This window comes from Rhamphochromis sp. 'chilingali' (genome assembly GCF_963969265.1).
Source record: "Rhamphochromis sp. 'chilingali' genome assembly, chromosome: 16".
In the NCBI taxonomy this organism is placed as follows: domain Eukaryota; kingdom Metazoa; phylum Chordata; class Actinopteri; order Cichliformes; family Cichlidae; genus Rhamphochromis; species Rhamphochromis sp. 'chilingali'.
This window is the reverse complement of record NC_137943.1, coordinates 4,115,959-4,131,135: the sequence shown is the minus strand read 5'-3', so window position 1 is coordinate 4,131,135 and position 15,177 is coordinate 4,115,959. Positions and strand designations below refer to the sequence as shown.

Here is a 15,177-nt window from a genome sequence, read left to right as displayed (position 1 = left end):
GAAAGCCTGTGTAAGCTTGGACATGTTGATTATAACTGTTATATCTCTGCTGCTATTGGATTTATATTTCATCCATAACCTCAGTGTACTATACATCATGTAAAGTGATTCAGTCTTTTACCGCTAGATGTACTATATAAGTGAGTTATATATGAGTTTTTATATCCTACACAGTAAACAAGTCATCATCAATTTCAATGGGTACCACTGTCATTGGTTATCAGTGATGTACCAGGTTATGTTAAAAATAAAAATGCTGCATACAAGTATCCCTCCATTGTCAGATAAAAGAAAATGTCCAATATCTGATTCTGAGGTTAGTAGTAGTATTAAAGTAGTAGTAGTAGTAAATGTTTTTACTACAGAAGATTTTTTAGAAAAGGTCAAGGTCACCGAGAGATTTTTAGTCGATGCATCCATGGCATCAATTTGAAAATCCCAGGTGATTTCCTTCTTGAGTTATATACAAGATTTTCAGAAAACTTGACCTCGGACCTTGAGGTTGAGGTTTTAATAGATGGAATCAACTTGAAACTCCTACATTTTGTTCATTCGTGCTTTGTTTTTAACCTGTCACAGTCACAAACTTGGGTGCCCCTTCTGCCTGCCAACCAGGCAGGGAGACAACAATAACCCATCAGCCTTTTACGGCTGATTCCATTTCTCTGCCGTATAAATAGATTTTTTTAATTGTTTGTTTAGAGTTTTATATAGTTGTCTATCAACAGCGTCCACATTAACTAAAGTATGTTTTCCCCACTGAATACAATGTGAGGTATGCCACAATAAATCAGAGATGTCAGTATTCATATATTCCTCATGCACTGTCGCAGTTTTATGTAGAATTTGTCTGCTTTGGCCTTTGCCAAAAGCAATAAATAAGCTTTAAGACATCCAGGCTGTGCATTGTATTAAAATAAGATGATATAGTAGAAGTGTCTTTTGGGCTTTATTCTACCGCTAGCCAAAAACTGAATGTTTTGTAGAAGATATCAAATCTCTTTCCTTATCATAGGTCACACGGTTTCAGGCAAAGTGTCTTTGGCACAAATAACGCAGTGATATGCAGAGTACACACAGCTGCAGATCTAAAGAGGAGTGGGTGTACGTAGGTGCATTATAAAGTCGTTTCATCTCTTTCCTTATTTTTAATGCACTCCTCAAAAGGTACATTTTACATTTAGCCTCCAGGTGTTGTCTGTCTCATTGTAAAGTCAGATATACACACAGATTTATTCCTACACATTCAGACACACATCCTTATGAGTACATCTCAAGTTAAAACAGTGCACATAAACACATATTATACCTGACAAGCAGGGCATACATAAACCATGACATCTCTGAATATTTGGACTCTCGGTGTGCACCGTGGGAAATATGATTGATGGCAGCAGTCAGATTGCATGATGGGAAGCCTGATAGATGGTGACAATGACATCAGCCACGCCTTTCTGGTTTTAGCCAGAGAAACACAGAAAAAACACCATGATGAATGATTTTATTTTCTTATGCTTGATGACGCCCTACAGTCCCAATGCTACACAGCAAAAATAGCTCACAGGCATGCCATTGTGTGTATAACAACAATTGATATGAGCCAGGTTTACAAACACTATGCTGCATTAGGTCTGTTGCCACTTCAGCTGGCAGGAAAGAAAAAGTTGCAGTTTTTATATTATTTGTAGCAGTTTCCTGTTTTCTTGCAACTTTTCATTTGTGGAGAGAAAATGCACAATATACTGTATATGCTTTCTTACATTATGTAACATGCACATTTTCTACACTATGTATGTGTTTTGCTCAGACCATTTATCAGATCTTTTCAGCCCAAAAATGTAAAAAAAACAACAAAACAAAACAAAAACATACTGCGTATTTTTTTTTTTCGAATTAGCTTTCTATAAAGTTCATTCAAATTAAAACTTAATTTGAAACTATTTATGTATCTTTGTGTGTGTGTGTGTGTGTGTGTGTGTGTGTGTGTGTGTGTGTGTGTGTGTGTGTGTGTGTGTGTGTGTGTGTGTATTTCTTGTTTTGGCTGGAGAAAGCACTAAAACATTAGTCACAAAACAAGAGGGAAATGTCAACAGAAAATCAGGAGCACTGGAGATATTAGTTTTCAGTACAGCAAAACAACAGCATGGTGTATCTCGAGAACAGTAGGTTCACTCATGGGTGATTGTCTTCCTTCCTGAAGCAGACTCTCATCCATTCTGGCCTGTCTCTGGTAAACAGGCCATCTTGTAAAAGCCACAACTGACAGATACCAAACAAAAGGACTGCAGGGAAACTATGAGCAAAACAATAAGTTCTTCCATGTTTGACACTTTCTGTTCACACTTCCTGTCTCTCCATCTGTTCAGCCTTAGCTGACTCCACGAAAACGCTTGATGTTGCCTCGAATGCTTGCAACCCTGAAAACAAACTGTACAACTAAACATCATGCACGTCCCAATTTTCACAACCACAAACATGCTTACACATCACTCGCTTCCATCCTGCTGATTTATTTATGAGGGCTGATTAGGCTGGAAAGCCAGTATAGGCCAGTTGCAACACTTTGTGGGTAAATTGCTATTAGTCAGAGCTGCTTGCTAGATTTACAGCTCCATAATGGGGGAAATTGGACGAGCGATGGTTGGTTTAATTAAGGACGCTGAAAGAGCTGAAGAGCACCTTCCAGTGCACTGATGTGTGTATGCAGAAAGTGATGCATTGCTGGTGCTTGATGAAGGGTAGGTGTGTGTTTGCATATGTTCACAATATTTATTTAAGGTGCCTGGACTGAGCACCATGGCCCTTTATTAAAGGTAGGTGGTACCAGTGATTCACAAATTGGAGCTGCTGGAGCAGTAGTTTTAGCATTAGGGTTATGGTCAAGCACAGAAGCCTTAAAGATCCATTGTGTAACAACTGGGCTGCCATCAGATTGGCACAGGTTATTGGTGATGACGATTAAAAAGTTAATCAACATGGATCTCACTAATTAGGTGGGGGAGTCTCTAATTACTCAAAGGGGAAATATATTCCTCAGATCCTAAATACTCCATTTTCCCAGTGTTGCATGATGCAAGTAGTAGTTTTTTAAGCTTTATTGCTAGAAAAGTGCTGACAGTAATTCCAAATTTGGCCTTTACATGCTAGATGAGGCTAAGTGATGAAGTGTAGCAGTTAACACATTTGCTTTACATGTTAAAAACAACCAGTTTGATTCCATCAGGACACATACCTAACCTCAGGGGTCGCAAGCTAGTGTGCTCCTTATTTCCAGTGTAAAATCACTGCCAAGTCAAACAAGCAGTTCCACATTGGACATCTGACTCCACCTTTAGAAACAAAAAATTCTCCTAAGACTAAAAGGACAAATCAATCCCCCCACAAACGTGCATACATACGTATATTCTCCGAATATTCCTGGCAGAACATTCAATAATCAAAAGCCAAATAAAACATTAATATCTGTGTTTATGTCTTTGCTTGATGGAACGCCGTGTTGATCTACTTAAATCAAAGTTGACAAGTGTGCATGTCTCTCTGTCTGTGTTTCTCTGTCTGTATTTTAACCCAGCCATTACATAATTCCCTATGGACTAAGTACTTTGCTTTTATTTTCCAGGAAGTTTCTGCAGCCATCCTGCTGTGAATCTTCTGTGAAAAGCAGAGGGCAAAGGCACCCCGAGGAGCTGCTCAGCTGCTAATGCTTCCATTATAAAACACTAAAGCTGGAACAGTGGTGACATGGAGCAAGGAACCATACCAAGCACTTGAATTTTAGATTTCCATAGTACTAACCATCACATACTGGCCTACATTTTTTTCTTATGTTAAACGATATAAACTAAATAAAAAGCCCTCATAAGTCTTACATTACTGGTACATTACCTTGTTGATCCAAAAATATCCTCTATGTTCAAAAATGTATTTTAAATTAAAGATGACAACAATAATGGTCTGTTCAAATGCATTTAGCTTAAGCTCCTTATTGCATGTGCTTTTCACAACTTCTGTTACCATATTTTTGTTTCTCATCAAATAGTATGTAGGCTTTCATCATTTCTGCTGTTCCTGCAAAGATTTTTCTCAGCTTCAAACAAGGACTGAGGAGAAAGATATTATAGCTAATGTGGGTAACTGCTAATAGTTACATGGCTAACATTAAAATGAGTGTTTGCCAGTTAAACATTTATGATAATTAAAGTTGTTTGATACTTCAGAGTTGTTGAAACAGAAACTGCTGACCTTATAACATTCCGTGTCAGTCTGTTTACCAGAGGTGGGAACAACAAAGTACAAATGCTTCTTTACTGTGCTTAAGTACAAGTATCTGTACTTTACTTGAGTATTTATTTTTCTGAGAACTTTTTACTTTTACTCCCCAACAAATATCTGTACTTTCTACTGCTTACAGTTTCAATACAGGCTTGTTTAGGTTTAACGGGCTGTTTGTGAGATGAGAGGTTTGTGTCAGCTGGAGAAGGCGAAGACGGCTCGGTTGCCAGTGAGTATTTATGTCTTTGTTGTGTGCATATTTTAAACAGGATCATGGATTTAGAGCAACAACAATAACAACAACAAAAAACAGATGGCATAGTGGGCACCTTTAACCTCTAATGTTTTTTGTAATGACAAAAGGTAAGAGGAGAAACAAATCGTGCTGTTTAGCCAAAAAATTCAAATTTCCAAATACAACTAAGGAAATGTATATTGTGGTAGTTAGAAAGGTAATGTATGAAGTATGTTCATGCTGCCTTTTAAAGAAGTACATGAAAAAAATCATTATAGATTTCTTTCTTTGCTTTTGTCTCCTGTGGTGACCTCTAATTGTTCTTATAGCACTCCTTATGCTATATAATCTCAACTATTATATAAGTGACATTAAACATGGAGCACATGTTAATTTAACCATTAAACCAACAAAACATCCCTAAAATAAGATGCACATTTGTTTTTGTCAACACCACTGACTGCACATAACAGCCAATTTTCTTCCATCATGAATTTATTTCCTCTGTAAAACAAGGTACAGAAGCATTAATGATCTCCGGCTGTTTGAATCACTTTTAGTGCAAAGTTAAGGCTATAAATAAAACTTTCAACTTCTCAAAAACACTGTCTGAAGCTAAATTATCCATTTCTGTATTATACTGCATTCTCAACTTTGATGTATTATTTTTCTTCAACAATGTGATGAATAACTGTAGACATTTTCTTTTAAATTCATTATTTATTTATTTTTTATAAGAGTAGATGTTGAAAATGTTATTAGCATTAATGCCAGTAAGGAAAACCTTCCTATAAGTTCCATAAGTTCTATGTGTGGTCTTCTTAACTGTAAATAGTACAACACTAGCTTACTAAATACCCAGTTTTTACACATTCTTTAGCTGCTTGGTAACATTAGTCACATGTTACATTTTCATTCTTGTTTGTTGGGCTCAGTAATGCTCATTGCATTACAAACCCAACTAACAACAATCAAAATGTAGCATTAACAGTGTTAGAAGATTTAGCAACTTTAACCGTAGTTAGCAGCAGGGCTACAGCTATAAACCTTTCTAGTATAGCTGCTACTTCAGCTAAAACACAATTACCCACACAGTGACTCTCCCACAGGGCCATAAATGTGTTCTAGTGACAAATCTCCACCACTCTTTGTCTTTACTCTAGAGATACACAGAGTCTGGCAGCAGCTTCTTATGACTGCTTAGGACTAAGTAGGGGTGTGACGTTCTAAGGGAGACAGTCCCTTGCAGGAACTCAATGCCAGTGTTCAGTTCCCTGTACTAGTTAAATCTTTCCATTCTTCAACTTGTCTAGTCAGAAAAGTGACTTAAGAGTTTCTTCCCTTGCTGTCTGAATATACTGTGTGTTACAAGAAGCCAGCATCAAAGGGGTGATCTAGTTAGGGAGCAAATATTCTCAATTTCCAGTTAAGTAGTTATGAGTTTGTTAGTTATTTAGTTAGTAGTTCAGATTCTTTGGATACAAGACAATGTCTTCCATGCAAAGTACAGGTGACTGGGGCAATCTGCTAGTACCCAAAACAATAATAAGGAAGTCACAACACCCTCTTTATGACCGATTTCAACCGGCAACAGCAGCAACCACTTGCCAACCAGTCAGGAGTCACCTTTTTCCCTCATGGCTGGTATCTGTTTCGCATCCAATATAATGGAAAACCAGTATGTGCATGACGTCACGGTAGAAACATATTTGCAACTGTTTGTTCTATTTCTTTTGCTATTAGTAAGTGAAGTTAAGGTTCTTAAAGAACTTTCACATGTAGTTTCTCTGGAATCTGAAACATAAATCTGTCAGAACTAAAATTTGTCACTATAAGTTAAGAAAAGGTGATCACTCAGAACAACTGAGATTGATTTGAAAGGATCTTGCCCTTAAAGTCCAAGTCAAGCAAAACAGAACAAAGGACTCACTGTTGAGATCAGCGGTTCACATTAATTCTCTCATTTGTCAGCTTCTGTCTTATCTTACTACAGGTGTGGTCTGAATTTGTAGGTATTTGGAGATCAACAACTGTCCTTCATACTGTTCATTTAGAACCTTTAACACTGCAATTCATTACTGAAGACCCTATTGCATTTAGACCTTACAATTTATATATTACCTACTTAAGTAAAGCTCAACTTCAAATAAAACATATACACTAAAGGTGAGTGTCTGTTTGATAGATTTTGTTCTTACAAGTATTATACTTTACATCTTTCAACTTCTCTCATATTTCTGGCTCAGTAGCTCAAATGCCACTGATTATTAACTCAATTTCAAAAAGCCAAAATGTCTTTTTGCTACTGCAGGGCATCAACCAAAAAGAGAAATGTTATAGAAAAATAATCCTATTTTTCCACTTTTCCAATCAGTCTTAAGAAGAGCTTTCATTCAGTAGATAAAATAACCGCAGGCAGACTTAACGAGAGGACAGAATGTCCCAAAGAAATATGAGCGGAATACAAAACAGCAATTGCTGTGAATGCTTAACAAAAGGCAAGTTGACAAAACTAACTCAAAGCTGGTATTGTTTTCTCTTACAGGTCAATGAGAAGTCTATGCATCCTGATAGAGTCCACCAATCCCTTTGATTTTCAGCCTTGATTTTAAAATGAATCTGCCTTTGCTTTGTGTCTCTTTGTAAAGAAATGATTTATTAATCTGGCAAGTACCCAGACTGCTTAAAAAGGAAGTCACAACAATTCTATCTCTGTATAAAACCCTGAAATTGCATTCAGACATACACAAAAACAGACACACTCACAGCAGTAAAAGCTGAGGTTCAAATTGTTGTAAAATGATTTATATTTCATCTCTTATTCATTAACTTTCTGAACCTCAGACTCGGAACCTTCTCACCCTGGTTTTACGCACTTTTTGTGCGCCCACATGTGCCTGTGAATATGGGAATGTGTGTTCCTCTTTGTGTGTGTCTGTGGAAGTCCATAGGAAACAAAAGGTCCAGCTCTTGTGCATTATCCTCCCCTGATAAAAAGGGAAAACATGAACCCATTAAGGCCTCGGGTCTTATCTATTAGCCACGAACAATCTCAATGACCTTTCTGTCTTTGCTAATTTCACACAATGGCCTGACCTTTACACAAGTCTGATGCAGACATGTGAGTAGTTAAGGATCTTTGCCGCAACAATGCCGCTTTATTCTGCCAGCTGCAGACAAAGAGGTCTGTAATTATCTCTTCTATTATTACCAAGCTTCTTGGGTTTTTCTTTATTTCCTGCATGTGGAAATTTGGTATTAAAATGATTTGTTTTCCACTTATTGAGATTCAAAATGTCTACATAATCTATACTGAGCACTAATGCTTTAAAGGTAAGTTCAGCCTGATTATAATGTTGCATTTTTAATCAATAAGCTCAAAGAAACAGACCATGTTGTTCTTAAACCTCTGAAGAATGATATTTTAAATATAGGAGTGGCATAGTACTAATACACAATCATTAACATTGTAAAATAAAGTCCTGAAAGCTCTTTCACCCTGAAAGTCCTCTTTCTTGCACCATCGTTGCTTATATTATTTCAAATGAGAATTCTTTCAGTGCTATACTTACAATGTTTCTATGTAATAGGATAAACTATGACATCTCGTGACTGGTTTCTCCCAAACCATAAACTGAAGAAAAACAACAGGTGCAGTATGTTCTTTGTAATTGCTTTTTGGCCATGATAATGATGTTCTCAAAAATATAGTTACAGTCTTCACCAGAATTGGCTAGCTGGCACTACTACACTTCACGTTTTTCTATTTTCTTTTTGTAAAATTTGCACGGCTTTTCTTTATTGGTACATAAACACCTGTCAGATAACTACAGCATCCATCAATCCATCCATGTTTTGCAACTTATCCAGGTCCCATTTGAGGAGGCAGCAGTCTAAACTGAAACAGCCGGACGTCCCTCCACCTCCTCCAGCTCTTCTGCAGGAACTTTATAGAGCTTGTGACCAGGAGATATTTTATTTTGTATTCTTATGATCACAGTTATAATCAGAAGTATCAATCATTAATCATTTACCATTGTTGAACCAGTTGACAGAATAATCTTTGAACCACATCTATGTTAACATTAATCTACACAGATTATCAGTACTTTAATCAGTCTATTGTTGTTCTGTACTATTCATGTTATTTGCTTAAAGCTGTTTCACAGTTCTGTAACCACTCAGAAGCCTGTGGGTCCTGCTGGACCCTGCCTTAGTTCTATGTTCAGTTCTGCACGTACACAGGCCTTTAAAGTACATGCACGCTCTTATATAACACATGCATGTGTACACACACACTTAGTAAGAATAGGAGGGTCGTCTGAGGACAGTTTTCTGATAGATATACTTTCACAAAAGGCACGAATGTAATACACACTTGTTTTTCTCTAAAAACTAGCAGTTGATGTCCATATTAGGTAAACTCTCTGAACAGGCCCAAACTGTTATCATTTCCAGTAAGGTCTGACTGTGTGACGTCATCACGGTATTATAAGGATGAAAAGCCTCCGCCCGGCGGAGATTGTTGATGCAAGACTGTTTTCCCCGCACTTCTACACAGAAGTGTGTAAATAAAATCACTATTTTTGACACCTACACGGACTCGGCTGTTTTTCCTTCTTACCCAAACTGAACCAGACGTAACAAGCTTTATATACTTACTGCACCATACTTCCTATATGCAGAATACGACAAAATTAGAGTAAACACAGAACTTCCTTTCCACTGCTCTTGTACTGTTGTGGTCTTTGTGAACCACTGTCAGCCAAATTGGAAAAAAAGTTATTTTCTTCCAATTTGTGGCATTACTGAGATTGTGTTCAAACATGTCCATGTGTAGCATTTGTCTTCTTCACTTTTGCCCACTATCTGGTCATTTGATTTCCCTCAGCGCCTTCTTTAGAACAACAGAATAGAGGCTTAAGGATGAGCATAAACTGAGCCCTTTTTCCTCCATGTCTTCATTTAATTGAGTAATCTGCCCTGCCCATAAGCACAGTAACCCAGTTGTCGACTCAAAGAGGCCCCTCACTTCAGATAAATGAAAGGCAAAAAGAAAAAAAAATCCAAGACTCGGGCTAAATTTCACCCTAAACGGAGAGAGGGGAGAGACTTGTGAATTCTATTAAGATGTATGAGAAGACAGTTGCCAAAGCCATTTAATCGTGCTTCCGTTCTGCTTAATCCTAGCCAGGCAGATGTGTGCCTGTAGGTGAAGCAGGACAGGGAGACGATGAGTCATGTAGTTACCCAGAGGAGAAAACTGCGGGGGGAAAAAACAGAGCCACATATCACCCTGCTGCAACTGAAAAACTATAACTCAGGTGACAAGAGAGTGAGTCAGATTCCAAGTAAAACGCTTCTTTTTTTGGTCGTTGGTGTGACAAATGTGCACAGACACAATGCTTGCACGAGTGAATGGCAGATATAATATCCAATACATTTAAACACTATCCTGTCACCTCATTCACACCCTCTCTCTTTCCCTTTTTTTTTCACTGCATCGTTTTTTTCACAGGCTTATTTGTCTTGCGCTTTCTCTTCCTATCATCAGCAACATAAAGCAGGGTGCATAAATCGTGCTGAGGACCTTTAGGAGAGGCAATGCACGTAACCATAAATTTACATGATCTACAGGGATAGAACGGAGTGCAGGAGTGGCCAGACACCTGTGGATAAAGTGATGACATGAGCTTTACATTTCTGATGTAGTGCAAAGGGTAAATTCAATCTACAACCAGCATTTGTCATGGCGTTGCTGTGCTTTGGCTTTCTTTTGCTGCATGCTATTCATAAAGATTCTCACCCAAAAAACATAACACTGTATTTGCCAAATGCTATAAACACCCACTCAAAGTGCATTAAAATATACCATGTATAATATGACCTGAATATTATGGAGGTGAAAACCTCTTTGCTGTCATTTTCTCTACACAATGCTTATTATATTATATTTGGTTATTATATAACCAAAATCATCCCTCTATAGTCTGGTATACCAATGGAAAATGTGTTAAGCTCCGGTTTTGATGGTCCAAACAAAAAGCTGGGTGCATGCACAATGTCACATAGCAAGTGCTGCTGTGATTCTTTTTAGAGAAGAGGAACACTCAACTTACAGACTGCAGATTTTTCACAAATGCTTGTCCCAGTTGCTTTAAGATAGCAGAAGGGATTTACTTTAATTAACAGAAGTGGAAGACTTTTATCCACTCTAATGCAGCCATGTATGCTAATACAGTTTAAGAGCTATGCTTGTACAAACCGCTTCACTGATAATCCTGCTATAATCACATTAACTTTACATTCTATCCTGATCCAAAAGCATCTAGTTTGCAAATGTATTTATTTATTATGACTAATTTATAGGCTCTTGCTCCTTGTTGATAAATTTGGTTTCAATTAGACAAAACTGATTCTGAGGCATTGTTGGCACAGTGTCAAAGAGCATTTCCTCCCTCTTTGGTAAAAAATGTTCAGTATTTAGCCCAGTGTTACATGTCAGAATATACTGGGTAAGAAACCCTAAACAGGCAAAAAAAAAAAAACAACAACAAAAAACCCCCATGACTTTAAGTTCATTTAGTTCGTTCCAGGTTTTTACATTATTAAGTTCTTCACATTAACACCAGATGTTACTTAATCTGTACTGAGAAGCTTACAATTCGCACACATTAAAAAACTGGGTGTTTTTTAGAGTGCATACAATCTACTGTATCAATTGGTGCATGACAATTTAGCTATCAGGTCAAATGAATACTGGCAGTACAAGTACATACGGTTAAAACTACTAATCATACAGGGCCAGGAATGCTTATATTTCAGAAAAATATCAGTGACAATACATCAATTACGCACTAGCCAATTATAATTTCCCAGCGACTAAGTTTACATGTATTTAGTCTAGAATAGGGTTGTCAAACATAAGGCCCGGGGGCCAGAATCAGCCAAGTGAAAATTCCATTGGATGACTTTGGAAAATTTTAACTTTTAATAAGTTTTACAACTTTTCATGATAAAGACCTCCCCTATGACTATTCACAGTGCACCAGAGTAATTAAATGATAGATTTCTAGAATTTCAAAACTATGTCTTTTGCACACATTTACTTCTTACAATTTAAGCTTAAAGAGTCATGCTGGAAGATTTTTCATTTACTACAGCAGCATTTCTTCATAATCTAGAAAATCTGAAACATGCAAATTGTTCTTTTTTTGTCTTATATTAAGGTGTTGTTTAACTGACTGGTTTGGCCCAAATGACACCAAAATATGTATGTGGCCCACGATGTAAAAGGAGTTTGACCCCCCTGGTCTAGAATTTCTTTGTACTGGCCAAAAAGTCAGTTCATTGGACAAACATTTAAATAATGAAGAAACAAAATATTTTCATACTTGACAAACTGGAACTAGCAAATGTATTGAAACTTTGCTTCTTAGTTGACTTTTATGATTGTCAAAGGGTTTGTTTTATTTTGACCAACATAATGATTAATCTAGAAATTCTGTTCAGTTCATTTAACTGATTTCATAGAGCGCCAAAGCCCAACAACACTGGCCTTGAGGCGCTTTATATTGTAAGGTAAACACCCTACCATAATATGATAATAATATAACAGTACAATAACACAGACTACTACCTGCCATGATGAGGAAAATGCATTTGGCTGCTTCTCTCTAACATTTATTCCTTTCCATTTGGGCACGTGAATACAAACAAAAACTGCGTTTAATGGCACATGTAAATACAGCACGCAGCACACTGTGTCCTGCCTTTCTTTAACATGATAATTCCTGACATCAGACTACAGGAAACAGGCTCCCTGACTGCTTGCAACATGGACTAAAAGTGATTGCTGTAACTCTGGCTTAGCTGTTCTCAGCCAGTCTACTGTTAAATAATTTGAAGCAGACAGAACAGCGTGGGTGTGTCGCTGTCACTGTCAATAAGCTCTCTTTATTAATACATAATAGCCAGCCATTGGTTTTATACATAAGTTAGCCTGGAGTGAAGTCAAAAAGCAAGTTGAAAAATCAGCTGCCTTTGATAAGTCTTTCATTTCTGACTCAATTTTTTTATTCTTAATTTTTGCTTGCCACCTCATTTGTCCTGCAGATAAATTCGCATCATCAATCCCCCTAAATGGAAGACGGTCTTTGTCACAGGGTGACACACAAAAGGACATCAAAAATACACAATGCTGTTTCTATTGTCAACACAGATAAGCACTTCTTTCTAATAAAAAAAAAGAAAAAGAAAAAAGCATACAACTTATACACAGATACATACACAAAAACAGTAGGCAGCACACTGTGTCCTACCTTTCCTTAACATTATAATTCCTGACATCAGGCACAATTGTGCCATTTTCTGTGGCACAACACTGGAATGTCTGCAGGTGTCCATGAATTGCGGTACTTTAGCATCTAGCTAGCGCTACAAAAGAATATTTATCAGAAAGCGAGGGACTTTTTTTAAGTGCCAGGTACTTCTAAATGCAATATTTCTATCAGCTCAACTAACATCAGCAAACATACAAACTGTTTGTGTGCAGTTTGCCTCACAGTGCGTTGCTAGCTAAAAGGTCCAGCTGCTAATAGCTAACTTCACTCAGAGATGGAGAAAGATAAGAAAGACAGGACAGAGGAGGAAGAAGAGAGGTTAGATTTAAAGGTAAGAACTGCTTAGTGGTGTTTGATTAACTGGAAATTTAAAGCTTACATGTAAGTGCTCATTTTTTTAAATCAGATTTATATCTACTGTTTGTAAATGTGATGTTATGTCTTTTTATTATAAAACATGCTGCTAAACAGACTGAGACAGAATGACTGTGTTATTTAACCTCCTAGGATCTGGCGTCCACATATGTCGACATCACATTTTGGGATATCTTTCTCCATCTCTGAGTGAAGTTAGCTATTAGCTAGACCAAAATACAAAATTTTGCTCTACAAGGGCCTGATTTCCACTTACGAGGACATTATACTGCCTGTTCTATCGAAATTTAAAGCAAATATCCTCATATGTGGATCTCACTTCTCTCAGAAACAAAAATCAGGTAAAAAATAAAATAAAATAAAATAAAATCTGGTAATTCTTTGTTTTTACATTAATCAGGTCCCAAACTGCCCAAATAGCAAAGAGAAATTAAAAATGCATGCCATGAAAGAGTTCGGGTCTTAGGAGGATAAAGGGCATAAAAATACTAAATAAACAGGTTAGCTGGCCGTGCTGTGATGGATTCAGAGTAAAGAAGTGTGTGACTTGTACACAGTGGCCATCTAGTATAAAGTTAATATAAACGGTGTACTGTCAGCGTAGAGAATATAAATCAGCCAGTAGATGAAAAATCTGCTTACATCTGGTTGAATTCAGATGTATAAATCCACAAAGAGCAGCTGATCACTGAGTTGTAATTCTTTTCCCCCATACTGAGCCACAACAACTGATTTTAGGTTTCCCCAACTGCTGAATCTCACTTTATCTCACCTGACTGTACACCTTTTCCTGTTTAGAGGCAAAGTCACCCTCTACAATGCAGGCAACAGAAAATAGAGCTATTTTTTAACATTTTCCCTTTTTTTGCTGCTCATGTCCTCCTTAAGTGATTCAAGCAGAATTTATTTATTAGAATTAAAATTTAGAACAAAATAAAATAAAATTTTTGTTCCCCTTCTGATAATATTTTATTATTGCATTAATATAGCACAAGGTTCATATAGTTTTGCACTGGTAGAAACATCCTCCAAAGAGCTACTTTTTACTTTCTTACTGAATCATACTTCAACTTTTACCAGAGTACAGAATGTCTGTACTTTTGCCATTTCTGCTTATACAGTACTTTTTTTTATTCTTTTTGTCACATCAATTCTTCTCTACTGTCCATCTGTTGTTTGTGACAGGTGAAAGGCACAGCATCCAAGCTGCACTCATCATTATTCTATATCTGAAGAGAATGCCAACGAAAACGGAATAAGGACGGATTTCTTTTAGTGGCAAGCCCACATAGAACAATCTTTCATGTCAAATTAAGATAACTATTGATAATGTGACTAAAAGCTTTGATGAAAATATATACATGAAATAAACACTGAAGTACTTTAAATTGGATCAACACTTCTCAAGAATCCTTTTTTGTTTGCTGGGGTTTCCATTAAATGACCTCGGGAAACTGATATCTTTTTGCTGCTGTGTATATTTTGTGAGGCTCACAGCAGGAAGTGATTCACTGTGACAGCTGCTTTGCAAACATGTCTGTTAACCTCTGTTGAGAGCTTGTATAACAGTGACTTTCCTTCATGTCATGAGGCCAAATTCAGAAAAATGTCAATAAGTTCAAAAAAGTTAGTTCTGAAAAAGCATTTAGATTTCACACTGGTGCCAAAGGGCACTGACTTTTCATTATCTAGATGAAACACCACAAGAGTCGGCTGGTTTTGCACCATTAGAAACCTCTTTGAAATGCTGGTCAAAGCAACTATTGAAGAAAGTACAGATTTCAGCTCTTACTTTGACCTATGACTGTTGAGTCTTTAACATATAAAATGTCTTTCTTAACTCAAGATCTCAGAAAAATGTGTAACTGAACAACCCGTTCTCACTCCCAAAGCGTAACATTTTACGCTAGGTGACAAATCGTCACCATATTACGTTTTCGGCTACCCACCACG

General features: G+C 37.0%; 2 protein-coding genes across 4 annotated transcripts in view; both read right to left on the bottom strand.

The window, feature by feature from the left end:
* The window catches only part of LOC308412688 (uncharacterized protein), a 512,620-nt gene that overhangs the window by 418,858 nt on the left and 78,585 nt on the right, over positions 1 to 15,177 (bottom strand). The gene's annotated exons all lie outside the window — the stretch shown is intronic.
* The window catches only part of brinp2 (bone morphogenetic protein/retinoic acid inducible neural-specific 2), a 285,511-nt gene that overhangs the window by 228,646 nt on the left and 41,688 nt on the right, over positions 1 to 15,177 (bottom strand). The window contains exon 1 of one of the 3 annotated variants that reach the window (XM_080907212.1): positions 3,233 to 3,322. The exons of the other annotated variants lie outside the window; for them this stretch is intronic. The gene's annotated coding sequence lies outside the window, so the exon portion shown is untranslated. Of the gene's footprint in view, positions 1 to 3,232; positions 3,323 to 15,177 lie in introns of those variants that run through there. 3 annotated transcript variants of the gene reach the window in all.